The sequence below is a fragment of the Vombatus ursinus genome, unplaced genomic scaffold, assembly GCF_900497805.2.
Source record: "Vombatus ursinus unplaced genomic scaffold, bare-nosed wombat genome assembly UNPS02014814.1, whole genome shotgun sequence".
In the NCBI taxonomy this organism is placed as follows: Eukaryota; Metazoa; Chordata; class Mammalia; order Diprotodontia; family Vombatidae; genus Vombatus; species Vombatus ursinus.
Window position 1 is genome coordinate 12979138 of NW_020954592.1, and position 27242 is coordinate 13006379.

The 27242-nt window shown below is 39.2% G+C and overlaps 1 protein-coding gene across 1 annotated transcript in view; it reads left to right on the forward strand.

Moving 5' to 3' along the window:
* NHS (NHS actin remodeling regulator) overlaps positions 1 to 27242 on the forward strand; it is a 424713-nt gene that overhangs the window by 192085 nt on the left and 205386 nt on the right. The gene's annotated exons all lie outside the window — the stretch shown is intronic.

Sequence of the window (27242 nt, forward strand, 5' to 3'; positions counted from 1 at the left end):
ACACACACATACTTTTTTATGCTCCTTTATCTCCTCTGCCAAAAAAAAAAAATTGAAAATCCCAAATCCCACACAGGAAGTACTTCTCACAAGTAGCATTTGTGACTGTTATTTTTCTGTCTTATCAGCCAAGAACAACAGGAATTGGCCCCAGTGATCTGAAAACATTTCGGATTTATTAGTAACAAAACTTTTCCTGACCTCCTGTCTCTGCCCCTTTGGTTCCTGCCTCTCTTCTGCCTTACCCTTTTTTCTGATGCCCTAGTCAGTCTTTTGGCAGTGCTGAAACCTCTGACCAGGGTGAAAATTCTTCAAACTATTCAGTATGATTTGGGGTGGGGTGGGGGATGTACTACAAAAGAAAAATTAGTTAAAACTCTTGTAGGATAATCATTCCTAGGTATGGTGTGGCTCTGGTTGTGAGCTCCTCCCTACACATCATTGGCCACCAGAAGCATGTTTTCAATTTCAAGGCATGGTCCTATACCCATTTAGGTTGACAGCCTGTCAGTTGCTGTATGAGATAGTCCCTATTATTTTCAGGGACAGAAAGCAGCTATAACCCAATAAGGGCATGGTATCTATGGTGATAAGAGCAGATTGGTGGTTACCAGTGGTGACCTTGCCAGCAAATTAGGCATCTGACAGCTGAATATTGCTGCCTGGTACTATGGAATATCACTCTACATGGTCAGATCCAGCTTCTTGTGCGACCCAGGTTTAAAGATGGAGTGGGAGGCTGTTGCTACAGATCCAGCATTACCACTCCAGACATTTTGGTTTGCAAACTTGGCTTTGTTATTCTTCACCATTGACTTATCACTGGTGGCACTATGACTAAAGATGGTGTCTTCTTTCTTAGGGAATTTTAGGAGGCCCTGAATTCCACAGACTTCCCAAGAGAACCAGTATCCTCATATTAGTGAAGTATCCCTCCTCATCTCAGCCTACTGACTTCCTTTAAGGCTCTACTAAAGTCTCATATTTACAGGAAGCCTTTCCCAACCCCTCTTAATTCTAGTGCCTACCCTCTCTTAATTATTTCCTGAATATAACTTGTTTGCATATTCTTGTTTGCCTGTTGTCTACCCCATTAGATTGTGAGCTTCTTGGTGACAGGGACTGTCTTTTGCCTCTTTTTGTATCCCTAGTGATTAGCACATAGTAGGTGCTTAATAAATGTTTATTGACCAACTGATTCTCTCCATAGCTTCTACCATTAGACTGTAAGCTCCTTGAGGACAGGCCTAGGGTCTATATAGTAGCTATCTCTGTAACCTCAACACTTAGCACAATGCCTTGAATATGGAAGACTCTTCATAATTTTTTTAATTGCTGTTGCACTAAAAAAAAAATAATTCTCTTAGAATCCCTAGCTTCCTTCAATGCTAAGCTTAAATACACCTCCTACCTGAGATCTTTCAACAACGTACTGTTGAAATTACTTTTTATTTACTTTATATATATTTTGCATTTTCAATATTAATGTAATAAATGTTTTTTCCTTCACATAGAATATAAGCTCCTTAAAGGGAAGTGCTATTTTATTTTTCTCTTTGTATCCCAAGGCCTATAGTGTGCCCAGGACATAGAAGGAACTTAAGTTCTTCTTGAATGAATGAATGAATTGCCCTCAACTTACCTGAGCATATTTCCCTCTCAAATCTGGAATGGGAATTGAAGAGAAAAAAAAAACGCCAGTGAAGTTTGTACCACGTCTATAGATAGCCACCTTGATTTAGCCATGCAGTTTGACTTGGTTATAAATCAATAGTATGTATTTGGGATCATCACATAGCAACTGGGTCAGGGCAAAATCTTTAGCTTTTTTCTTCTCCAAGCTAAAAGCAAAAATTGGGAGGAAGTTTGGTCAGGACCACCTGCCACCCACTTTTCCACTTTACTATTAGGCAATAAAAGAATTCCTCTATATTCAGAAGAATGTTAATTTAAATCCATCCCAAACTCTAATTTTTGGTGAGTGGACTATTTATTATGTAGCAGCATTAAGCCCCTCACCTCTGTCCAAACTCTCTTTCAGTGCTGTTGGGAAGAGAACCTTATCTGTAGCTTATTCTGACGTGTTTATTAGATTTCTTCAGCACTGTTACTGCAAAGAACTTTTTATAAATCAGTTTTCCCCAAAGGCTATAAACTATAAGAAAAGACAGAAGATCAAGGATCTGAAAAGGGAAATTGGCATGGGGAAAGGGTAGAAATGAGAAGGTAGAAGAGATAAGGATTTTTTTTCTTTAAAAAACAAAGTTAGTATTAGATAATAATAAGAGAACAAGGACTTTTCACACATAGTCCTTGTCCTTGCTCCATAAAGACTTCCCTCACTCCCCGCCCCTGTCACAGATAGTATAAGTAAGTCACTTCAGACATGGAGCAGATGGAAGTCTGAAAGTGTAAACAAAAGCGTGTTCTGGAGAACAAGAAACAATTGAGTTGTAGGACTAGCATCAGTACCCAACTGAACAGGGGTCATTGCTGCTCATTGACCTAAATATGATAAAGCGACAAGCTTTCGGGTGTCCTGACCAAAAGATTCTTTGTTGTTCTTGCTGCACAAGTTCAGAACTCAAAGGAAAGACCTATGTTTATATTTTGTGTTTAGGAGATGGCAGTGAAGTGGGGGGAGGAAGGAGTTGTAGGAGTATGGGGATAGGGAAGGATGCTTTTTTTTTTTAAAGAGGCACTGTCGATGTTACTAATCTTCTTAACTATGCTAACTGGTGTGATTGGTGTCTTTTTTTTTTTTTGCTCTACTCAAGAGACTTTTAAATATATTTTGGCTGTAATGGAATTTAACTTCAGTGAGTGCATTTGTGTGTGTGAATGCTTAGATTTATTTTTTTTTAATGTTGTGGTTCATGATTTGCTTTGTGGCTTATTTGTCCTAGTACTGAAGCAAAACAACAATTTATTTGGGACAAGATATAAACCCAGCATCTCTTTTGATGAAGTGAAATTATAAAAGATGAAAAAAAATATTATGGCTCAGGTTTCATAAGTACCCATAATAATAACTGAAATTTCTGAAGAGCTTTAAGATTTACAAAGTGTTTTGCATAGGATCACAGTTCTAAGGCATCTAGTCCACCCTCCCAACCTCATTTTACAAAGGAGGAAATTGAGGCTCAGAGAGGCCAAATAATTTACCCAGAGTCAAATACAACTGGTATCAGAGTCAAGATCTGGTTGTAAGTCCTCCTGACTCAAGTACAACACTATCTACTCCACGCAGTGTTTACTCTTGTATAGACCCCTTTAGAGAATATTCAAAATAATTTTTATCATAGTAACCTTATTTTTCATATAAATGCACAGGATATGTGTGTGTGTGTGTGTGTGTGTGTGTGAAGACAGAGACAGGGAAGAAGGGAACCGGGTTCAAAAATGCCATCATCGGTTTCCTTTTGATGATTTTTTTGTTTGTTTGTTTTTACCTTCCTCAAGAGTCAACTGGGACTGACTTTAATGAGTGAAGCAAGAATGGTTTCTGTATTTCCTTGTGGATACGAAAGGGTACTGATTTCCCTTCCCCCACCCACAGTGTGAAAGGAAAAAATATCCAAGTGGCCTTCAGGGCATAGGAGTTTGAACCAGAGCTTCAGTAGCTGGGCAGGAGGCATCTGGAGTTACATCCTCTGATGGTCTCTGGAGGAGCAGGAATAAGCCTAAGATGAAAATTACATTTGAAATCATTTATTTTCACATACAGGAGGAAAATCACATTTGGTCTAAATTCATGTAAAGAAAACAGAGATTAGAATTTTTTTTTTTTACATGTGAGGTTCTGGCAAGGGAGATAAACATGCAGGTTTGTGTAAAATACTGACTGCATTAGACTGTAAACTTCAGACCCAGGCAGGATTCGAACCTTTTTTTTTTTTTTTTTGAGTTAGTAATTGGGAAGAGAACTAATTCTGGTTTTGTTTGCCTTGTTTTTTAAATTTTGTTGGATCTGTAAGTCCCTTGATTGGTACTGGGACCTCTGACAAACCTCCCCTATGACTTAGAGGTGTTTTAGTTCAGCCAGGAGAAGGCGGGATTAGGAGTTTGATCACACAGAAAAATGTGGGAAAGACCTGTAGGTTTCAGTGGATTGTAAGCTATTGTGACTCAATAGCAGCAAAAAAGGCAATGTGAGCTTAGGTTTCAGTGAGGGCCATAATGTTCCAAATGAGGGAAATGATAGTCCTATTGTACTCTGCCTTGGTTAGACAACATCTGGAGGGTTTCATTTAGCTATGGGCTTTATGTCTTAGGAAAGACTGATAAGTGATGAGTGAATTAGATAGTGAAGGGATTAGAAACTACCCCTACAAGGAGCAGTTGAACATAATTAATATGAAGAAGAGGAGATCTGAAGAGGATATGTTACCACTTTAGTATATGTAAGAGGGATTAGATTTGTCGTGCTTGAGGCCAGAAGATCTAGGAATATAAAGACATGTTATGGTTCAATATAAGGAGAAACTTCCTCATCATTGGAGGTCTTCTAGTGGAAGCGAGGGATATTTCAGATGGGATTATGCATTAGCCTAAACCGGTAGTCTCCAAAGTAGGAGAGGGATGTTGAAGGGCCCCCAGGAGGACTGTGGCCTGACCTTGAGGGATGTGCAATGAAACCAATCAGAGAGTAAGAATCCCACTGTCACTACAACAGCCAATCTTGGGGCTTGTCTCCGACGCAACCACATCCACCCTCATCTCTCTCAGCTCCCTCCCTCTGCTGTATAAGGTCTCATCCTTCCATTCTTCAGAGTAGTTATAACCCAATCACTTCTACCCACAGCAGCTGCGCAAGTATCATTAGCAAAAATCTACCCCGCCAACTCCCGACTCACTTTGTAGCTGCACAGGTACCCTTAAGGTGGCAGTCTCTATATTTGAGGACAAAAGCCTACTTGCCTCCTTTTAATCTTCGTTGGGACGGAGTAAATCACACAAGATGGTCAGACATGAATGGATTACAATCTTAATCTAAGTTTATATTATGTTCCCTCCAAGGCTAACTGTCCTCCAAACTTCTCTATGATTGTTAAGGATACCAGGTTTTCACAATTGTGGTGTCATCTTTGAGTCATTTTCCTTCATTCCACACATAATTATCCAATCAATTGCCAAACTGGGTTCCTGTACAAAGAGACACTACATAACTTTAATTCTACCACAATAGCTATCCGAGTCTATTTCTGCACAGAATGGATCAACATCAGTGAGCATTCAGGAATGTGCTAAGGGGTCCATAATCCTTTGTATTCTGTTGTCACTCAAAATGATCTAACACACACGGTGCCTCAGAGAGGAAGTGTGCCATACAATGAATAGACTTCTGACTCTGGAGTCAGGAAAACCTGAATTCCTGTCCCCACTATGATCCAGACTAGCTATGTGGCTCTGGTCAAGGAGTCACTTAACCTCTCAGTGGAAGACTTTCTAAGACTTCTAAGTTATAGAAAAGACATGGACCTGCGTGTGTAGAGGTTTGGCCTCATATTACCAATGAAATCATAGATTCAATTCCTATCTTTCACTCCTATCAGGGAGACTTTAGAAAATAGTACCAGGGCCTCTTCATGCTCCATGGCTAGGCAAATGTATCTCCCTCTTCCCTCTCCTTTTATGTCTTGAAGTACTCTCTAGTAATGCTAATGGAGTATGTCCATGGATAGATCAAATAGCAGTAGGTCCTTTGTCTTGAATTCATCTTTTTTCCCTTTGTTGTTGGTTTGAATCAAACAGCTCTGGATGCCAGTTTTTTAGGCTGATGCTATGGGCTAAATGAAAGGAAATGGATCTTATACCTAGTAGATGCTTAATGAGTGTTTTTAATTGAATCGAATTGGATTGGATTAAAGAAATGTAGCATAAGGGATTTAGGTCAGCTATAAGAAGATTCCCCTGACTTTTGGGGCTTTGCATAGTGTTGACTCAGCACACAGTAAGCATCCATAAATGCCTGTTGACTGACTGGACATTTAGACTCTGACATTTGCTGCAGAGGGACACTGTGGAGTCTTCTTTTTCTAGAGGCCCTTAAAAAACAGAATTGATTCTCATATCTCTAAGATACTTACAGTAAGCACTCCTTTTTAAGCAGGGTGATAAGCTAAAAAGCCTCTCAAAATTCCACTTTCTGACAACTCATCTCAGAGTTGGGCAATAAAGACTTCCCTCATTGAACATTCCTTGGTTCAGTTTCTCAATCAATAAGCATTTAATAAGTGCCTACTATGTGCCAGGCACTGTGCTTGGTGCTGGGAATATAAAAAAGAGGTAAAAAAAAAAAAACAGTCCCTGCTTTTAAGGAGCTTATATTTGTCTTGGCAGACTTTCAGGTAAGTGTTTAACAGGAGGAAACAGTGGAATATATTAGAGTAATAGAGTCAGAAGACTTAATTTCAGACCGAACTCTAGTACTTACCAGTTATTATTTACAGCTTTGGAAAGGTCTCTTCACTTTTCTGGGTCTCAGTTTCTCCATCTATAAATAAGAGAATTGGCTTACGTGATCTTTAAGCTTCCATTTCTAATATTTTCAAATTCTGTGGAATGGACCAATAAATGAATCCTCTGTAGGTCTATGTTCACTATTTCATAATTTCATTCAATTCTTAGGAGCCCCTAACAGAATTTAAAGGAGTATTTCCCTACCTTAAGACCAAAACTGGCTAGAAACTATCAATTCCTGAAGTCTTTACAAGCCTCTAATGTATCTTTTCCCTACACATAAATCTTCATGACTTCATGATCCCAAACTTACAGGATAGTTAATAGCAACAACAACAATAATAACAACAATAGCATTTATATAGCACCTACTGTATGCCAGTAGGGTGTATACGGTGTACAAGATGGACTAGCACCTCGGTGTGAGGGATTGCTGAGCCCTTTTCAGGGATGCTCATCTACCTTTGGTGTCTACCTGGAACTCAACTCTCACCTGAGGCTCTAAGAAACTGGAGCATGTGAAGTGGCCACACCCCAGTAAACTGCCTCAGCAATTAGGTTGAGGGTAACCGAAAGGTGTCAAACCTGTCAGAGAGTTAAGGGGATGTCTGCCCTAAGCATGTGAGGACATCCCCCATCAGAACTGGCAGATGAGAACAATTTGCTCCAATGGTCATGAGGGAGCTTGAAGCAGCACTGTGGAGCACTTAGAGCTTGGTCAGACATCGAAGATGCCAAGGTCATCCTGTGCATCCCGAGCTATTGCCAGTTGTCCTGACTTTTGTCTTGCCACTGGACTTTGATGACTCTGGAAGTGAGGCTGACTTTATGCATCTCTACCTCGTTTAAATCCAATTCATGCATGAGTTAAGACATCACAATGATATCAATCCCCCTCTTCAAAAACAAAGGACAAACAACAATTATGTGCCAGGCACTGTGCGAAGTGCTTCTCAGGTATTATCTCATTTGACTTTCACAACAACCCGGGCTTGAGGGGGAGGTGCTATCATTATAATTATTATTCCCATTTTGCAGAAGAGGAAACTAAGGCTGAGAGAGGTTAAATGATTTGCCCAGGACCACACAGATAGTGTCTGAGACTGGATTTGAATTCAGATCTTCCTGACTCCAAGCCTAGTGCTCCATGCACTGCATCTCCCTTTATGGGAGACAAGGAAGGGGAAAGAAACACAATAGGTTCATACTCTCTAGTCATGAAGATATTGCACATGGCATCATCATAATAGGGTGGAGTGAATAGCATCAACTTTGCAGCTAACATCAACACATGCAACTCAGCTCTGTAGACATGTAAACACACTTCAAACAACTTTTTGATTGGAAAAAGTTAGGCTCCCCTAGATGCTGCATAAAGAATCACCACTGCTGAATGCTCCTTTATGTTCTCAATCTACTGAACAAAGCCCCTTACTGTCTTTCAGGTGACAACACCTTCCCCTCCCCCTTTAATGAATGTTTTGAAGTTTCTTTTTAGGAAGGCTATGTCCTGTAAAATTGGCACCGAAGGGCCAGTGTGCTCTTTCAGGGCTGGTATGGGTAGGTGTGGGTGTAAAGGGTTTGGAACCTAGCATAAACAAACTATACCACCCACATACAATGAAGGCTTCACCAGGGCCTCAGGGCTGCCTTGAAATAGTGGAATCCTTCAACTCCCAAAGTACTTACCAGATGAGGCATTGCCATGCCCTTGACATACCACTGTAGTTATGCCCAATTTTATAATGCTGGCATAAGGAACATCTGTGCCAAGTTGTAGCTGGGGGGAGAGGGGGAGTTGGAGAATGTCTGTAGGAATCTGCTCATCTAAAAATGTGATTTATTACCAGGGTCTAGAACAAAACTGTCAAGCAAAAAACTGGAATAGTCTATACAAGTTTCAAGCCCAGATTGTCTTCTTCTTTTTTTTTTTTTTCTAAATCAAGAATGTCCCTGATTGGGGGTAGGGGAAAGGGAGGCAGGAATTTGTGAGAAGATAGGTAGGACATGGGCCCGTGCTTAGAGTAGCTATGCTAGTGGGGCCTGGTTTTAGCTAATTCAGCAGTAAAATAGGACTAAGTCCTTCTCAGTAATAAGATCACAGCATCAGATAAAGTTGGAATGGAAAAGGACTACTGTAGCCCAAAATCCTCATCTATGAGATGAAGAAATAGGGATAAAGAAGTAAGTAAAGTGACTTCCCAAGGTCACAGAGGAAATGAATGTCCAATCAGACTCTTTGAATACCAGCCCAGAGTTCTTTCCATTATGCCATGCAAAATAATAATAACTTATATTTGCACATACTGTTTTAAAACTTGCAAAACATTTTCTTTACAACAACCCTCTTAAATAGATAGTACAAGTGATATTATTCCCATTTTATAATAAGGAAACTGAGTCTCAAAAAGGTTTTGTAAGTTGTTCATGCTCACACAACTGGTGAGTTTCCTAGGCAAAAATTCTAGTTCCTTTGACTCCAAATCCATCACTTTCTCCCACACCACCTAACTTTAGTGGCACCCTGGAAGAACTCACCTAATTTCTGTATTTAGTTGTCAACATTTCTCAGCTTTATTGTCTGTGCCTGGCAGCTTCTTTACCTTCTCCAGGACATTCCTGTCACCTTCCTGGGATCCTGCACCACTACTGCTGGGATAGATGCTAAATAATTGTATCCATGATGGTCTGCATTTAATTATGTTTGTATAGATTCCCCTTTATTCCTCAGCCTCAGATCCAGTAGATTCTACCTGGACTCTCACTCCAACCCTTGGTCCAGTAGTATTTCTCATAAGTTGAAAATTCTTGGAAGAGTAGATATCAATTGCTGTGTTTTGAGGAGCAACTGATGATTAGAATGAGTGGAAAGCAGACCATTACTCTCCCACTGGCATAACCCAACCTCAACTCTCTGTGTCCCTCTTATCTTGCCATATTTTCAATTTTAATCATTGTGTCCTAGAGTTCTCTAGAAGTCAAATCAATTACCATTTATTAAGTGCCTACTATGTGTCAGGCACTGTGATAAGTGCTAGGGATAAAAAAAAAAGGCCAAAAAAAAACCCAGTCCCTGACCTCAAGGAGTTCACATTTTAATGACGAACACAACAGACAAACAACTATGTACACACAAGATATATATAAGATAAACTGGAAATAAATAAAAGAGGGGAGGCACTAACATTAAGGGAAAGTGGGAAAGGCTTCCTGCAGAAGGTGGGAGTTTAGCTGAAACTAGAAGAAACCAGGTGGTAGAGATAAAGAGAGAGAGAATTCCATGCATGGAGCATAACCAGCAAAAATGACTCCAGGCGATGGAGTGTCTTAAGCAAGGAACAGCAGGAAACCGGAAGCTTTGTGCATTGGCCCTGCAGTGAAAGAGAATGCAAGGGGATAGAAAGGCGCATTTCAATGAAAAGATAACTTGTGAGGTGCAGCAGGAAGAACTAGAAACACTCCCCCCATTACAACTCCTATGTCCCTAACTTATTTTCTCTAAAACACCTTCCAAAAACATTGAACTTCTCTTATAAGGCAAGAGCCTGATTTAGAGAGTGCTGCTTGGTTTAAGGCTCTTGCTTAGAAAGGAAGAGGAAATTCTACTGCTTCATGGGAAAGGACCTTGATTAGCAACAAGTAGTTATAAAGGGGTCAGTGAAAGAAAACCCCTTGGAGCATAAAACATGATGTCAGGATCCCAAAATAAAATGTTGGGAGTTTTAAAAAATGTCAGTGGTCATGAATGGGAAGTTAAAGATGTTTGGGGTACTAATCTTAGAGGATGACATCATGGAAGGCAGCTGCCATCCTCTTTCTCATAAAAACATCCCCTTGATACCACTTTCAGAAGCAGTATATTGGCCTGGGGCCACTGGTTCACCCAGGATGGTGATTCTTACATTTCTCTTTTTCTAACATTGCTTTAGCCTATTTCTCAGAATTTCAATCAATCAGCTGTCAATTATTAAGTTCCTACTACTAGGCAGTGTGTTCAGAGCTGGAACAGAAACACTTTAATGGCTTTAAACAGTAATCCCTACTGGAGAAGAACTTATACTATAATGGGAGAGACAAGAAATAGTTGTGTAAAGTATCACCTAGTAAATATAAAGAAAATAAATGCAAACAAATAACACCTGATTAAATTGAAGATGGTTTGGGAAAGGAGAACACTAGCACTCTTTAAGGGGGCCATGAAAGACTTACATAGGAAACATGAAGAAGAAAGCAATTTCTACTTTATAACATTTTAATTCAGATTGAATGCTGTTTAATGGCAAATAGTACGTGATCCAATTCAAACACCATCCAATTAAGCCGAAGAAAGGTTAGGTACAGATGGGAGCTAGTAAACCAGGACACTTTTGCCTTTCAGTTCCCAGTAGAAAGAGTGCCAGGTTTGGAGTCAGAGGACCTGGGTTCAGATTCTGGTTCTGCCACTTGCTACCAGGCAAATCACTTAGTCTCCCTGGGTCTCAGTTTCCTCATTTGTAAAATAAGGGAGTTAGTCTAAATGACCTATAAGATTGCTTCCTGCTCTGAGTTTATGAACCTATTAGCGCAAATTTTGTGTCAGGCTAGGTGGATTTTCACAGAGAAGGTGGGTCTAATGACTTCATAATCATTTGGCTTGACTTTCACAGGTAGACAGCCAGAGGCTGAAAGAATTAAAACCACTGAAGAGGAAAAGCTTTGATGTCACTGAAATCCTGTTAAAATTTGGAAAAAGAGTTGTATGATTTATATCTTAACCACAGAAGCCTCATAGGGTGAATCAGTCCAACAAGATTATTACCATTCTCTAGTTGGTAGGTGATGCAACTCTATGTGCGTGTGTGTGTGTGTGTGTGTGTGTGTGTGTGTGTGAACACATTTGATTCTGCCAGACCTCATGAATTTTCCTGTATGGAAATGATGCCTGTCCTCACTGCATGTTCCAACCATGGGGGCTTCTGTTACTTTCACCTTGTTCTCTCTCATTCCAGCTCCTTTTTATGTCAAATTCAATCAATTAGAAAGCCCAGATAAATAGGATTTCTTTTCAGGGTTGTATCAAGATAAACTGACATTCACAGTAATGGGCCTGAGGCACTATGTGTTCTTAAAGTGCCTTTGGAATCATCAAAGGAAAATTAAACTAAGTTATGCTCATTAAAATGTGAGGGTCAAGTACAATTTATTTCATTTTAATTATTTGAGTATTAACCATCTACATATGATAGATTTTAGCCGCAAAAGCTCATGAATACAGTTCTCTGAGACACAAAGCACATGCAATCTGTATCAGTGATGGGAGGACCCATACTGGAAAAATCACAGATCCTTGAAGTATTTGCATCATATGTGGAAACTGTTAGGTAACACTAATATTTGGTTAACCACAATGATTGTGCAACTATTCTCTAGCTTCTAGAGAAGGTGAAGATCACTATATACAAGCAAGCAAACATTTGCATATGTACAAACACATAAACACACATTTAATATTCACACATATTACCTATGTACATATTTGGTGAATTGGCAACATGCATTCAGAATAATAGAGCTAATTCAGTTTCATTATGACGAATCTCTTAGGAATCTTAATGGTTAAAAACACATTGCCCTTATTGAGATGAGGACAATTTCAAGTTGAATTCTTTCTCACAAATGGCCAAAAATAGTTTGTTCTGTACTGGAATTCCCCTATTTAACTACTCTTCACAACCTCATAGTGGAAACAGCACTGGGGTTTGGCATCAGAGGCCTGGGTTTAATCTCAGCTCTGTAACTCAGATCCTGCCTCTCATATTTGTGTGACCAGGGACAAGTCACTCCATGTCTCTAGACTCCCTTCCTCATGAGTAAAGTGAAGGAGTTGAATTAGGTGGCCGGGTTTGAAACAAAAATAAATAAATAAAATCAAGGAGGCAGTTGGCGGTACATGAGTGCTAGACTTGGAGACAGAATGATCCTGAGTTTAAATTCAGCCTCAGATAACTTACTAGCTATCTGATAGGTAACATTCACTATCAGGTTGAGCTATTTCTTCTCTCTCAGCCTCAGGTTCTTCCATTGTAGACTAGAGTGAGGTAGGAATAGATCATCTCTGAGGGCTTGTCCAGCTCTAAACCTTATGACCCCATGAACCATGTGTAATGCTTGCTTTAGAAGCGTTAGAGGGCACTGTTGCTAACCATAGAAGGTTGAAGCTGAAAGAATCTTAGGCCGTGGTTCACCTCATTTTTGCAAATGGAAAAACCATAATTTCTGTTCTTTAGTTTCCCCTAAGTCCACAATGGCATTCCTGTCCATGGGCATTGATTGGGAAAACTCAAATGCAACCTTGTGTTTCATTGGGTGGGGTGGTTGAGCATAACTATGGCCCAATGACAGATTAATTCCACTGTTCCATGAATAATTGTGGTTAAAAAAAATATTTGTGGGGAGAGGTGTGTCTGTGAAATCATCATGAATGTTCAGATCATAATACTTATTGCCACAATCCTTAAAAATATATTAAATAAATCGGTTCTGCCAATCCTGAATGTGGCTACTGCCTGTGTGGCACAGGATTCCCTCCAATCCCCCTTTTCTGCCCCCCCCCGACTAAGTTAAGGAAGTGGGCTTATGCTAAAAAAAATTGAATGCTGGATTTGGAATTAAAGGTTTCAGTTATTGTTTAGTCATTTTTCAGTCACGCCTGCCTCTTTGAGACCCCACTTGAGGTTTTCTTTCTCCAACTTATTTTAACTGAGGAAACTGAGGCAAATAGGGTCAAGCCACTTGCCCAGGGTCACACAGCTAGTAAATGTCTGAGTCCAGATTTGAACTCAGGTCTTCCTGACTCCAGGCCTGATGCTCTATCCATTGCACCACTTAGAATATAAATTCTAGCTATCATCATCATCATCATTATTATTATTATTATTAAATAATGACAAAATTGACAGCTGAGAAATCTAGATCAAGAACTGAATCTGCCTTAATATTTACTCACTCCACCCTGTATTAAAAAACAAGTAAAGGATGGCTGATTTTTCTCTTATTCCTAAAGGTGCCCTCCCCCCCAAAAAAAGGAAAGAGAAGTTCCTTTCTCTTACAGTTTTGGGCACTGCTATGTAAATTGAAGGATGACCTTGGCATTCCCTTTCCTTGATCTTATAGAAGGTGAGAGGTACAAAGATCTCATTGAGTTTCCGGAGCTGCTTAATTCTGTTAGAGGGTGGGGTAAAGGTCCTTCTGAGGCCATGGGATAGGATGGGATGGGTTTATCATCCTGATAAATTACCAACCATACAAAAGACTATATGTTTCATTTTGGAGGACAGACTTGTCCTCTGACACTAAAGCTTTTCCAGCCTTCAGGAAATGTTTTTAATGAGCTGGTTGCAATTGTAGTGTAGTTTACAGGCAAGGAAATCCTACTTGAGACCTTTGGAAGTGAATGAAGTGGATGGACTCCAAATGCAGATTGAAGCATATTTTTTTTCTCTTTATTTTTCTTTCTTCTTTTATTGTCTTCCCTTGGAACATGGGTGATGCGGAAATATGTTTTGCATGGCTTCATATATATAATGGATGTTTTAATTCTTGACTTCTCCATGGGTAGGGGAAGGGATGGAGGGAAGGAGAGAATCTGGAGATGAAAACAAAAATAAAAATCTTTTTTAAAAAAATCGAGTAAACCATCCGCTGAGGATTGTAATTAAGGGATTGTAATGTAACAAGCATTGGTTGGTTTGCCTAAGCTATGTGCAGAACTGGGACTCAGGGCAGGAAAAAGAGATAGGCATCCAGGGTACAACATGAGGGATGGGAGAAACAAAGGACTCATTTTAATATTTGTTATGAGTGCATGCAGTTTTAATCCATTCTCTTCAAGCATTCTAAGTACAGCTATGGAAAAGCTTCTTAGCAAAGTGAATTAGAGTAAGTTAGAATGTTATATTTCTATGAAGAAATTCCATACTGTCAGGATAGTGCTTTAACCCAAGTAAACTACTTCTTTAAGAGGCAAAACTGTGTTTTTTGCTTCACTTGTGGTGGAGGAGGGCACTGTTTTTCAAATCTTTGGGCCTACCAGATGCCTCATGCCAGGTCTGGCTCTGTGGGCTACAGAATGAAGATCTTTGATTCTTGAGGGGAAACAAACACACAAACAAAACTGGCTTGATGCCACTGCAGGGGAATAGTGCTGCCCGCCCCGAGTTGACTCAGTAAGAGGCTGGCAAGCCTGTCCAGGCACCGAGCAAACACCAGATGCATCGCTCAGAGTTAAATTGTTATTACTGTTCATTTGGCCTGTCAAGCTGAGCTCTTTTCTGAGTCTCAGAGTGTGAGAGCAAAATGGCCCTCCCTGGTATGAAGCTAATAATACCACCAACCTTGATGCTAGTTAACAGTGAGCTAAAGTTTTTGCCTCTGGGGTCGGGCTGATGATTAACTAATTTATTTTAAAATAATTACAGAAACTCTAAAAGGAACTTCCCACCTGGGCCACAGTAGGTTTGACTCTCATGTCTCACAGTAACTGGTTGTGTGTTGGGTGCTCAAAGATGGATAACCATGTGAAAATCCCTGGATGAAGAGCAAAACTGTAGTCATTCAGACTGCAAGCTGATATGCTACCCCACCCCTCTCCCACTACATTTTATGGGATGACCTAAATGGGAAAGACAGTCCTTTGCTCTCTGATTACTCCCCCACTCAAGCAAACAGTCTGGGTGTTGTGTCTCTGGCTGCCTGGGGGCATTTGTTTTCTAATCTACTAAAGGATTATCAGTAGCTATACTACAGAAAACAAATAAACAGGGAAACTAGATCTCTGACCTCCATCTAGGATGAAATGGATGGATAGATTGCTCCCCTGCCCCCTCCATGGAACAGGGAGAAGTCATTTCTGATTAGAGGGGAAATATACATACATACACATCTGTATATATGTATGTGTATGTATGTGTGTGAGTGTATACATACATACGTGTGTGTGTGTGTGTGTGTATATATATATATATATATATATTTGGAGAGAGAGAGAGAGAGAGAAATGGGGCAGGGGGAGCCTAATGTTTCTAGCCCGAGTCAGTCAGTCAATAAATATTTAAGTGCCAATTATTTGCCAGGCACTTTGCTAAGCACTGAGGATACAAAGAAAGGTAAGACAGTTCCTACCCTCAAGGAGATTACTGTCTACTGGGGGAGACAACATGCAAGCAACCATGTACAAAGCATCATAGAGGATAAATTAGAGACCGTCCACAGAGGGAAAGGCACTAGAATTAAGGGGGATCAAGAAAGGCTTCCTGTAACAAGTGGGGTTTTAGCTGAAACATTGGTGACTCAGGCTAGGTGGTGCAGTATATCTGCACCAATCTCTGATTGGTGGACTTGGAATCAGGAACACCTGAATTTAAATTCTGTTTCAGATACTTTTACTCAGCCTCAGTTTCCTCATCTGCAAATTCTGGATAAAAATAGTACAGTAATCTGATTGTTGTGAGGATCAAATAAAATAACATGTAATATGCTTTGCATTAAAACTTAAAAGTGCATATAAATGCTAGGTTATCATTATCATTATTACTTAGTACTTTTTCTAGCAAAGAATTCAAACTGTTCAGTTCCCCTTCCCAGTCTTACCCAAGTAGGTATAAATCTCTCAGCATCTTCTCCTACTTCATCCTAAATATATTAGAGAGAAAATCCTTTTTAAAACAAAACAAAACAAAACAAAAAAACCCTACATTGGTATAAGATGACTTATCATTACATCATTTTCCAAGTTGGAAGCCAGTCTCATGAAGCTGAAAGATCCATTGATATGAAGTCAGAAGCCTTAGGTTCAAATTCCAGTTTTCCTACTTGCTACCTGTGTACCATGGGTTTCCACATCTTTGGTCCTCTTTTTCCTCATCTGTAAAATTAGAATGTTGGACTAATTGACCTGTAAGGTCCCTTTCAACTTTAAGGTTATGATCCAGTGTGGCAGGGTTCAGTTCTCTCATCTCTTAGTAGAAAACAACAACAACAACAACAACAACAACAACTGTGCACTTCAGGAGCTTACAATAATAATAGATACTGGCTGTCCCAGAAGTCTTAGTGCAGTTTAAAGCTTTTAATAATAGAAAACTACACTGACTTTGTGGATCTCCTATAATTGCTTTAAGGTTTTCAAGGTACTTGACATACATTAGTTAACTCATTTGATCCTCACAACAATCCTGTGAAATAGGTGCTATTATTGTCTGCATCTTGCAGATGAAGAAACTGAGGCACATAGAGATTTAAGCGACTTGCTCAGAGTCACCCAGCTAGTGTCTCAGTGTCAGAGGCAGATTTTAAACTTGGCTCTTGGAAGCTACAAGTCCTGTGTTCTATCCACTGAACCACCTAGCTGCCAACCTGCAAAGGTGAACATAATTCCCTGGCTTATTGCTACTCCATTATTCTATTCACTTTGAGCCAGATAAAGACGCTGTTCACATCTCAGCTTTCTGCCTCCCTGAATTAAATCTAGCCAATGTATGTGCTCTGTCCTATTTTAGAAAGCAGCCCCCAAGTGTCTCCATCCCACACAATCTATTTGTGCCTTTAGTATTAGCTTGTGGTATAGAACATGTTGTAACACACTACAGCTATGGGCCAAGCAGGCTTTAAAAAAATGTTCTGACTTTGCCTAGGGGCAACTTAATAGGTCAGAAAAGTTCCCCTTTAGAATGTTATCTAATATCCCAGTAAGGACAAGGCTGTCTAGGGAGTTGATGTCTACATCAGCATTCCTACCAAACTCCCAATAACATTTCTTATGCACTACTAGAAAAAAAATAACATTCTGTTATAGAAACTAGAACATGGCCTACTGTTCCAAGAGCCCTGAAAGAGTCTCTGAAATTTATAATCAGATAGAATAAGATGTTTAAAGGAGAATGGGAATTTCTGGGCCAAACACAGAGCGGTTTGTTCCGAGTATTTGTATCCGAAAAGTTCCCTGAACTCTCCACTAGCTTCGGCTCTCCATTGACTACAACTTCAGTAAGAATTACTTGATCCAGTCTAAGAAGTACTTTCTCTCTTCAAATGGATTAGGCTGGAGGCAGGGGGCTGGGTAGAGACACTTCACATCCTAGGAAAATAACACTGGGCTGAGCACAATGGTGGTCCGATATTGCCTGGGAATCACCCCTACAGTTCAGGGCAAGAAAGGGAACAATGCTATATTCCATTAGAGAGGTGGTGAAGTTTAAATTAAATTGGTTAATTTGAAATTTCCCTTCATTGTTGCCTAGGAGTTGTTGTCACCCTCCCTTGGCGTTTGGGAAAATTCTTGGAGACCCCTTGTACTTGACCCCTAAGGAGATTCAGTAAAGCAGATTGCGGTTGGGGGGAAGGGTAGGCTCAACACAAAAGCTAAAACTTGAAGAAAAGACAAGGGCCTCTTTTTAAAAAAGAAAGAGTTCTGTTTAAGGGAGTTTTTCAACTAACTGAATAGCTCATTTTTTTTTCCCTTCAGAGTAAGGGGATGGGGGGAAGCAAGGATAGACCCAATGTATAAGGACCTCCACTACATTTCAACTCATTCACATTCATATTTGTTTTCTCTTTAAAATAGAAAAGGAATTCTAATTGACCCCCAAATGTATAGCCAACAGTATCAGGTCAGGCCCATGTTACTTGAATTGAGTGATGAGAACCTACTTTAATGTATTCTATCTTTGTTCAAATGAAATATGAATCAGGGGCACAGTTTTCATTACAATGAATAGAAGGTGGGAGAGGGAAGGTGGTTGTCGTTTACATCTGTTGAGTAAGGGGAGACATTCAGTTAAACAACCACAAGAATTTGAGTGCAACCTATGTGCTAGACACTGTGCTTAATGCTGGAGATACAAAAGATCAAAATGAAACAGTCCCTGCCTTCAACGGGCTTATATTCTACTCAGAGGGAACAACCAGTACACAGGTAGGCAAATACCAAATATACGCAAAGAAAACACAAAATGTAACTTCAGGGTAGGGAGAGCTCTGACAACTCAGGAAAAGATCAGGAAAAACCTTACTGTCCTTGGGATTCCAAGAAGCAGATGCATAATGATAATAATTCCTATTTATATAGCATTTTCTTCACAGCAACTCTATGAGGTAGGTAGGGTAAGCATTATTAAGTTCTTTTACAGAGGAAGGAACTGAATCTTAACAAAGTTGAGTAGCCTGTCCAGAGACACACAATTAGCAAGTGATAGCATTTGAAGCCAAGTCTTCTAACAGTGTCCCTTCCATTCAGCCCTTTTGCATCTTGGGATGCTTCATGGCATTGTCGTTATGACCTTGGTTGATGGGCATCTTCTGATATTGGTTCCCTAGAAATGCCATTTGGTCTTAACCAGAAGGATGGTCACAACCTTGCCCAATCTTTCTAGGCTCACTCTTACTCCACAAAGCCTGTTATATGCCTTATGTGGAAGTTCACAAAGCATATGCAAACTGATCTATTGAGCTGAAAGAGGGGAAAAAAGTGTTTGCTTGCTATTGTTGCTCTTGGGTTTTTTCCAAGATAAGGGCTAAAAATGGAAGGATATTATGTGATCAAAGAGGTCCTTTTTTTTTTTAAATTAATATTAGGTCAAATGCACCCCCCCCAAGCAAAATGTCATCAACAAATACAAAAGTGACATTTATTCACTATATCAGAATAGATATAATAATTGAATTTTAGACTGATATACCTGTTGATCACATAGTAATTAATCCTAAAATAATTTTATTTTCCAAAATGAGAAGTAATAATTTTGTTTAAGTATGTATTTGTGACCAAGAATTTATCACATAACCTTTTTTTTTTTCAAAAGAGGTACAAAAGCAGAAGGTTATGAAGTGTAGTAGTGAAGTGGTAAACTTAGAGCCAGAAGAGACATGGGTTCAAATCCCATCTGATGTTTACTAGCTATGTGATAATAGGTAATCATCTTTGAGCCTTAGTTTTCTCATCTGCAACAGCAGGACTAATAAAACCTATAGAACTTAATTGGCAGCTGAGAAAATTTTTTTAAATTTAAAATTTTAAAGTTCTTCGTAAACCTTTAAGAGCTATATAAATGTCAACTATTATTATTTTGAAAATTACTGAATATAATCTATCTTTACTTCCGTTTTACTTAACTGTTTTAGGGGACTAGATTTAATGTGTTGTTTGTTAGTGAGTGTGTGTGTGTGTGTATGTGTGTGTGTGTTTAAGTTTATCTACTCTGTCAAAACAATCTATTAAGTTAAAAAAAGAGAGATTATCATGTATTGTTGCTAATTACTTCATGGAAACTGTAGGCACCTAGAGCCATTTCCTGATAAAAATGAGGTGTTTAGGTGATGCTTTTGTTTCTTTCTGTTTTTTATGATTTTCTTTTGGACATCCTCAAAACGTTACTGTGAGCCAAAATTTCCTTTTCCTCATTCCCTCTGGTCCTGACCAAAGGGCCAGAGGAAGGAATAGCAATGGCCTAAACAACTTTCCCTTCATAAAGTAACCTTTGTCCCCTGGGTCACTTGTGAGGTTTGAATGATGGTTTTTAAAAACTAAAAATTTAAAAATTTTAAATTTTAAAAATTAAAAATTAAATACACCCTAATTCAGGGAATGAAAATAGCAGGAGTTCAGCAGACTAGCTTGACCCCATATAGCTGGAACAGATGTGAAAAGCAATGCATTCAAACTTGAGAAAGGATAAATAAACGTGTCACAAGCACTGTTAAGAAAACACATGTGCACACAATCAGTGGTGAGGATAAACACAATTGTGTTTTTTTTCTTTCAGAGAGAGCCGTGATGGGTAGAGATGACTTGACAGAACCAACCCAGGTCTTTTCAGTTTATATCATTATAAGATTTGGGGGTGGGCAGCTTGCCAGCCTCATTGCATTCCCAGAATCTCTCATCAGGCTGAAATCTTCAAAGAAAATAGATACTATATTAATTCTTCTCCCCAGCACAGAGACAGGCACACAAACAGGGAGAGGAAAAAGTGGAGTGAGGGTTATCTAGGAGACCTCTGCATCTTGAGGCAGGATTTTTTTTTCCTTGACCCAGCACCATTCTCCACTACCTCTCTTCTCCTCTCCTCCCTCACCTAATTCCCTACACTGTTCTTCATGACTCAGTAGTGGCTGGATTTAACACAACCCTTCATAGTTACTGAGCAAGGCTACCACTGATCTTTGAGAACCACTCCCCTTTCTGTCCTTTTTAGTTATTTGCTGAACATAGGGTTCTCCAACCTCCTTCCTGATTCAAGTCAACAAATTATTTTGTGCACGCCATGTGCAGAATACTACTACATGCTGGGAAGATACTAAGGATAGATAAGAGGTCTCTCATGGAATTTAAGGTTTGCGAGAAATTAACTCAAATTTACAAAGTGCTTTAATATTTATGAGTACCAGAGTTGTAATTAGCATGGTATGACCAGAACTTTGCTCCAGTTTGCCAACATCTGGGGGAGGAGCAAGATTCATCTCTTGGGGAAGGGGCATCAGGGAAGGGTCACCATGGTGGCCTTCTCCACCTTTCTCCCAAAATCCCAGAGGGGCAAAGACCTGACTTTCGGGTGAGGAATTTCCATCTCCCTCCCCCCAACTCTCAGTACAACTGTATCTGTGATCAGAATGCTCTCTATGCAATTAGTGCCCTCATCTTTCCCACTCCTGGGCATCTGAATTTGGCCCAATTTCAAGTACACCTAATGATGATTTCCCCAAAGCATTTTCCTCACAATAATGCTGTGGAATATTAGCAGTGTTATTATCCCATTTTCCAGTGGAAGAAACTGAAGCTTAGATGGGTTAAGGTGATTTTTTATGGTCACATAGCCTGTAAGTGTGAGAGCCAGGGTTCAGCTACACCTATATTGAACAGGCAGGGCTATACATAATTCTATATTAGCCACTATCTGAATTCCTGAAATGATAACTTGGAATAGTTGATTCAATTTAAATCATCACTACCCCTAGTTAACAGATAAAGAGATAGAGAAACAGGGAAATTAAGTGATTTGTTCCATTTTCTTTTAAGCAGGACAGTTAGGTATCCCAGTGGATAGAATATTGGACTTGGAATCAGGAAGATTCATCTTCACGAGTTCAAATCCAGTCTCAGACACTTACTAGCTGTGTGATCCTGGGCAAGTCACATAACCTTGTTTGTCCTAGTTTCCTCATCTGTAAAATGAGCTGAAGAAGGAAATGGCAAACCACTCCAATAGCTCTGTCAAGAAAACCCCAAATGGGGCTATGAAGAGTCAGACATGATTGAAATGACCAAACAATAACAACTGGGATTTCATTGATATGGGGAACTGTTATTGAGGAAACTTTTTCTGCTGATGTAGATCAGCAGCAACTCTGCAGCTTAGTCTTAGAGGATTACCTGGGCCTAAGGTCACATAACCAGTATGCATCAGAGGGAGATCTTGATTTCATGTCTTCAGATCTCACAGGCTAACTCTCTGGCCATTATGTCATGCTGCATTTCTTTATTTTCAAACTCATATTCAACATTAGATAGAGCTTAAATCATATAACACTTCTTTCTTTTTCCAATTATAGAACCATAGTTTGCACCAACAGAGGAGAGCAGAAACATAGATAAAATAAAATAGTCAATACTCTAGAAATTATTTCCATTTAGCTTTGGAATGTGCAATTTTACTGACATTTGATAGGAGGTGTATCTTATTCTTGAAGTATTCACTTTAATAAAATAATAAAGCCACACTATGAAGACTTCTCTCCCAGATTTTCCCTACTTTGTTCTTCTACTAAGCTACTTCCTATTACCCACTGATATCCCACTCACTTTCAAACCAACTCATGATTTATCCTTTCTCAAACTTTCCCTGGAAAAGGGAAGGAGATAGGTTGGATTTCAGAGGAATTGTTTGCAAGTGAAATCAATGAATAACAGAGAATCATAATGACTCATAGAACCCTGGTGTTGGTGAAGATCTCTGCATCTAGAGAGGAATCCCTTCTAAACATGAGGGAAATGAAATAGAAGACCTGAGCTTCCATCTAGCTGTATATTTATGATCCTATCAAACCCAACTAGTAGTCATTCAACCTTCACTTGAAGTCCAGTGATGGGCTACTTACTACCACCTAAGCCTATTCTACTTTCAGGAATTTCTACAATAAGGGATTTGTACTAGATAACTTTCCAATCTGAATCTATGATCCTAATTATTAGATTTTTTTCTGAAAGGAAAGCAGTTCAGTTCTCCATAGAGCTTCATCTGAGAATATTATTATGATAATTATCAATCATGAGCTCACTGTACTGTTATTAATAATGACAACAACAATAACTAGCCTTTATATAGCATTTTAGGGTTTGCAAAACATACTACATATGTTATCTCATTAGATCTTCACACCAACCCTGAGATGTAGGTGCTATCATGACTTCCATTTTACAGATGAGAAAACTGAGGCAAGCAGGTTAAGTGACCTGGCCAATGTATGCCAATGTCATACAGCTAGTGAGTATCTGAAGGTAGATTCAAACTGAGTTCTTCCTAGCTCCAGGTCCAATATGCTATCCACTATACCTATAGATGCCTAGGTGTTAGCAAAATATTGTAGAAAATCAGGTACTGACTCTCAGAGTTGTCCTTGGAAGTGTAAATCATTGGTTTGTGGATAATCTAGCCTTGGTGTATCTATCTCATCCTTTTTCTTAATTTCTGCTAATGATTATTATTATTATCATTATCATCATTGTCTTATTTAGAGAACAGTGGTTTATGTAAACTGGGCATGCATCTGCCTACAAATATTTGTTTTCTCTTATCTAGTTAGTATGGGAAGCAATAGAAAGAAATACATATGGTCAGAAAAGGGAAGAATAAACATAGGTGAGATCAATGCAAATTTGTGGGCTAAGTAAAATTTTTATGAGATTAATGGTTTTGGGAAACTATTTGTAAAGCTATTTTGTGGGGAGGGGGGAAGATTTCCCTTTCCTCCTAATATATCTGTTTATCATAGAATGTGATTGTGCTGGCTCTTTGTTTTTTTTTCCTTACAGTCAAAAATATTTTAAAGAATAAGAATTCTTTGCCTTAGTTTGATAGGACTGGACATATGTTTTTCCCACAGCATTGATGTACTACAGTAGTTCATAGCAGAGTGCCTGATTCCATGCCAATTATCTTTCTTATCTGGGATAAGCAGCCTCTGGGAATGCAGAGGCTGATTGCAGATTTTGTGTGTGTGAATAGAAGCAAGGGTTCAGAAATGAGAGAAAAAGTAACTGCATACTAACCAACCCAGCACCTTATATATACTTTCTGAAATTAAATTTGAGCTGCACATGCCCCAAGGAAAAAAAAAAGATAGCAAAATTCAAGAACACCATTCTTCAAATAGTTTCAGCATTCAGCTAGTACACAAAAAGGGCAGCTTAGGTGGCACAGTGGATAGAGCGCTGGACCTGGAGTCAGGAAGACTCATCTTCCTGAGTTCAAATCCAGCCTCAGACACTTACTAGCTGTATGACCTTGGGCAAATCACTTAATGCTGTTTGCCTCAGTTCCTCATCTACAAAATGAGCTGAAGAAGGAAATAACAAACCACTACAGTATCTTTGCCAAGAAAACCCCAAATGGGGTCATGAAGAGTTGGACATGACTGAAAAACAACTAAACAACAACAAAGTACACAAAAAGGTTCAATCATCAAAATAAATATACCAGAAGAGCATAAAGTAAAAACAGGACTAAAGTGAGCATGACTTTCTTAACAGATTATAATCTACAAGGCTGCATTTGTGGCTTCTTAAAACATTATGAGTTGTTGTTTTTTGATTTTCGTTAAGGAATTCTATTAAATGGTTATTTTGAAAAATTCATTAAGTTGTTTGTTGGTTGGTTAGTGTTTTTGGTGGAATTTTACTTCCATTGGTGTGGATTATTCACTGCGTGGAAAATCCCTCTACCTATGTGGATTGGCAAATCCTTTGAAATGTATAGCCTTACAGAGTTGCCTGAGCCCCTGAGAAGTTAAGTGACTTGACAGAGGTCATGTAGTCAGAATGTGTGTGAAACAGTATTTGAAGGCAAGTCTTTCTGAGTCCAAAGCTGGCTCCCTATCCACTGTCCCACACGCCTCCATCCTTCATCCTCCATCCTCCATCCTCCAGATATCAAAGATATACACAAGATAAATGAGAGGGGCAGCTCTGTTGTTTGATCTTCATTTTTGAAGAGGACCAAAAATATCACAAGATGATGTCTTGACTCATACGTGAATCGGATTTAAGTGAGGCAGAGTTGCATAAAGGTGTCAGTCTCACTCTTTCTTCCAGAGTCATTGAAGTCCAGTGGCAGGACAAAAGTCAAGACAACTGGTGATGGTCTGGGATGCAGTGGGTGACCTTGGTGGCTTTGAGCTCTAAGAGGTTTAAATATTCTGATTCTAAGTATATTCTAACTTGTTAGAATATATTTAGAATATATATGCACATATACACACACAGTCTGCAATCAGCTTCTGAATTCCCACAGGATGTTTCTATATCATACTAATGAGGCATACGCTACTATCTCATACATTTATATTTCATGCACACGTGATACATTTAAAAAAATTTTAGATGCTAAAAATGTATTGTGACAAAGATGAATTTTCATCTATGCCAAAAGTGCATTGGAAAGAAATCAAATTAAGACATGTTAAAAACATAGTCAAATCCAAACTCCTCCTAAAACATTTGAGTTCCTAAGATGGGACATGATGCTTTTGACTAGGCAGTCTTGCCCTTTGAAAGCGAGTAAAAATTAACCAAAACAGGTCTTGAGTGGTGTGATAGTTTCCAGTCAACTTCTCAGAAACGTATTAAACTGAGTCGTATGCTGTTCTGAAACAGCCCCACTGTGCATATTTTTAGAATGCTTCTATTCTGAGAACTCTGAATGAATGAGGAAACTGAACTTTCTACATCTGATCTGTGAGATTTTAAATAATTTTAAAACAACAAAATCTTACTTGAGATTATGTTTAGTGTGTCTAATTTTATTTTTCCATGTATTTTTTTAAAGGGGAGGGATAGGGACTGAACCCAAGATTTTTATCAATTTAGGGAACTCCCTCTTTCAGTGCAGGTCAGCATCTTTTCTGCAACTTAGAGTAGCAGAGAGCTGCAGAAATGTTCTGAGAGATTTGAGGTCTTGCCCAGGGTCACACTGTGAAGATGTGTTAGAGGTGGGACTAGAATTTGGGTCTTTCTGAATTGAAGGCTAGTCCTATATTCCGTATGTTATTGTTGTTGTTAAGTCATTTTTCAGTATGTCTGATTCTTCATGACCCCATTTGGGGTTTTCTTGGCAAAGATACTGGAGTAGTTTGCTGTTTCCTTCTCCAGCTCATTTTACAGATAAAGCAAACAGGGTCAACTGACTTGCCCAGTGTCACACAGCTAGTAAGTGTCTGAGGTCACATTTGAACTCAGGAAGATGAGTCTTCCTGTCTCTGGGCATGGCAACTCTATCTACTGCATCACCTATCAGCCCTGACTTCACCCTAATCTTCTCCTAAAGCTGCAGCTACAGTGTTAGCCCAAACAGTATGTCAACAACATATCAAGAAGGTGAAATTCTGTCCACCTCTTGATAGCAAACCCTAAAGTCTGAAATTAAACAGGTTGTTGCATTTTAATTAATTGTGCTAGTAGAGTCTGATGTATTTATCATATTTGTATCCCCAGGACCTAGCATAGTGCCTGGAACTTAGTAGGAGATTCACAAATTTTTGTTTGAGTGATTGATATAAAGAATCTAAGTTGGAGGGTGGTTGGTTAAATATGACTATCTCAGTCATCAACAAGACTTAACATTGTTGCAGAGGAGAGAAGAAAGAAGTTCACTCCATGTGAACTCTTAAAGTTCTGAGATCATAGATGGCAGGAAACCTCAGCGACCAGCTAGTCCAATGCTGCCTCTCTTTAACAGATGAAGAACCTGAGGCTCAAGGAAATTAAATAACATGGGCAAAGTCACACAGGTACTAAGCGTTAGAAGCAAGATTTGAACCCAGATCTTCTGAGTCCAGAATCAATGTTCTTTCCATTGTACCAGACTCTGCATCCCACTAGAAGATGATTCTTCATGCTCTTTTTAGTTCTCCTCCCTGGGCTGACTGATTTGGAGAATGAAGATATGATAGCAGAGACATCTAAAAACTGCCAAGGCAAAGTTAGCAGCAAAAGACACTGTATTTTCGAGAATCTAAACAGAATTGTGTGTTCCAAATGGCAGTACTACTCAAGAAACACCCACATAAATGAGATCCTTTTGGATTTTAAAATTATCTTTTCCCTTCCCTCGTCTGTGCTTCCTTCCTTCCTTCCTTCTTTCCTTCCTTCCTTCCTTCTTTCCTTCCTTCCTTCTTTCCTTCCTCCCTTTTTGGGGGATTCTAGTGGGAACTGAATTGAAGAACAGATGGATGAATATGAGTTAGTAAATACTTTGATTCTATGAAACCTGTTTTCTTCTAAAATGTGTTCCTCAACTACTCACAATTCAGCAGATGATTCTCTTCTTCGTAGTAAGCCAAACTAATTAGTACAATTTCCTGAAGTTAATTTCTCTTCCTCTCCCTTCTCCAGGCTGCAAAAAAATATTATACTGTTTGGTACATAATTATCATGGTGAAGAAGAGAATAAGAGAGTATTTTTTTTAAATGAGAGAGCTGGGTGGCATGGCAGATACATAACTGCCTTTTAGCCCTGAAGTAGCTGATTTTGAAA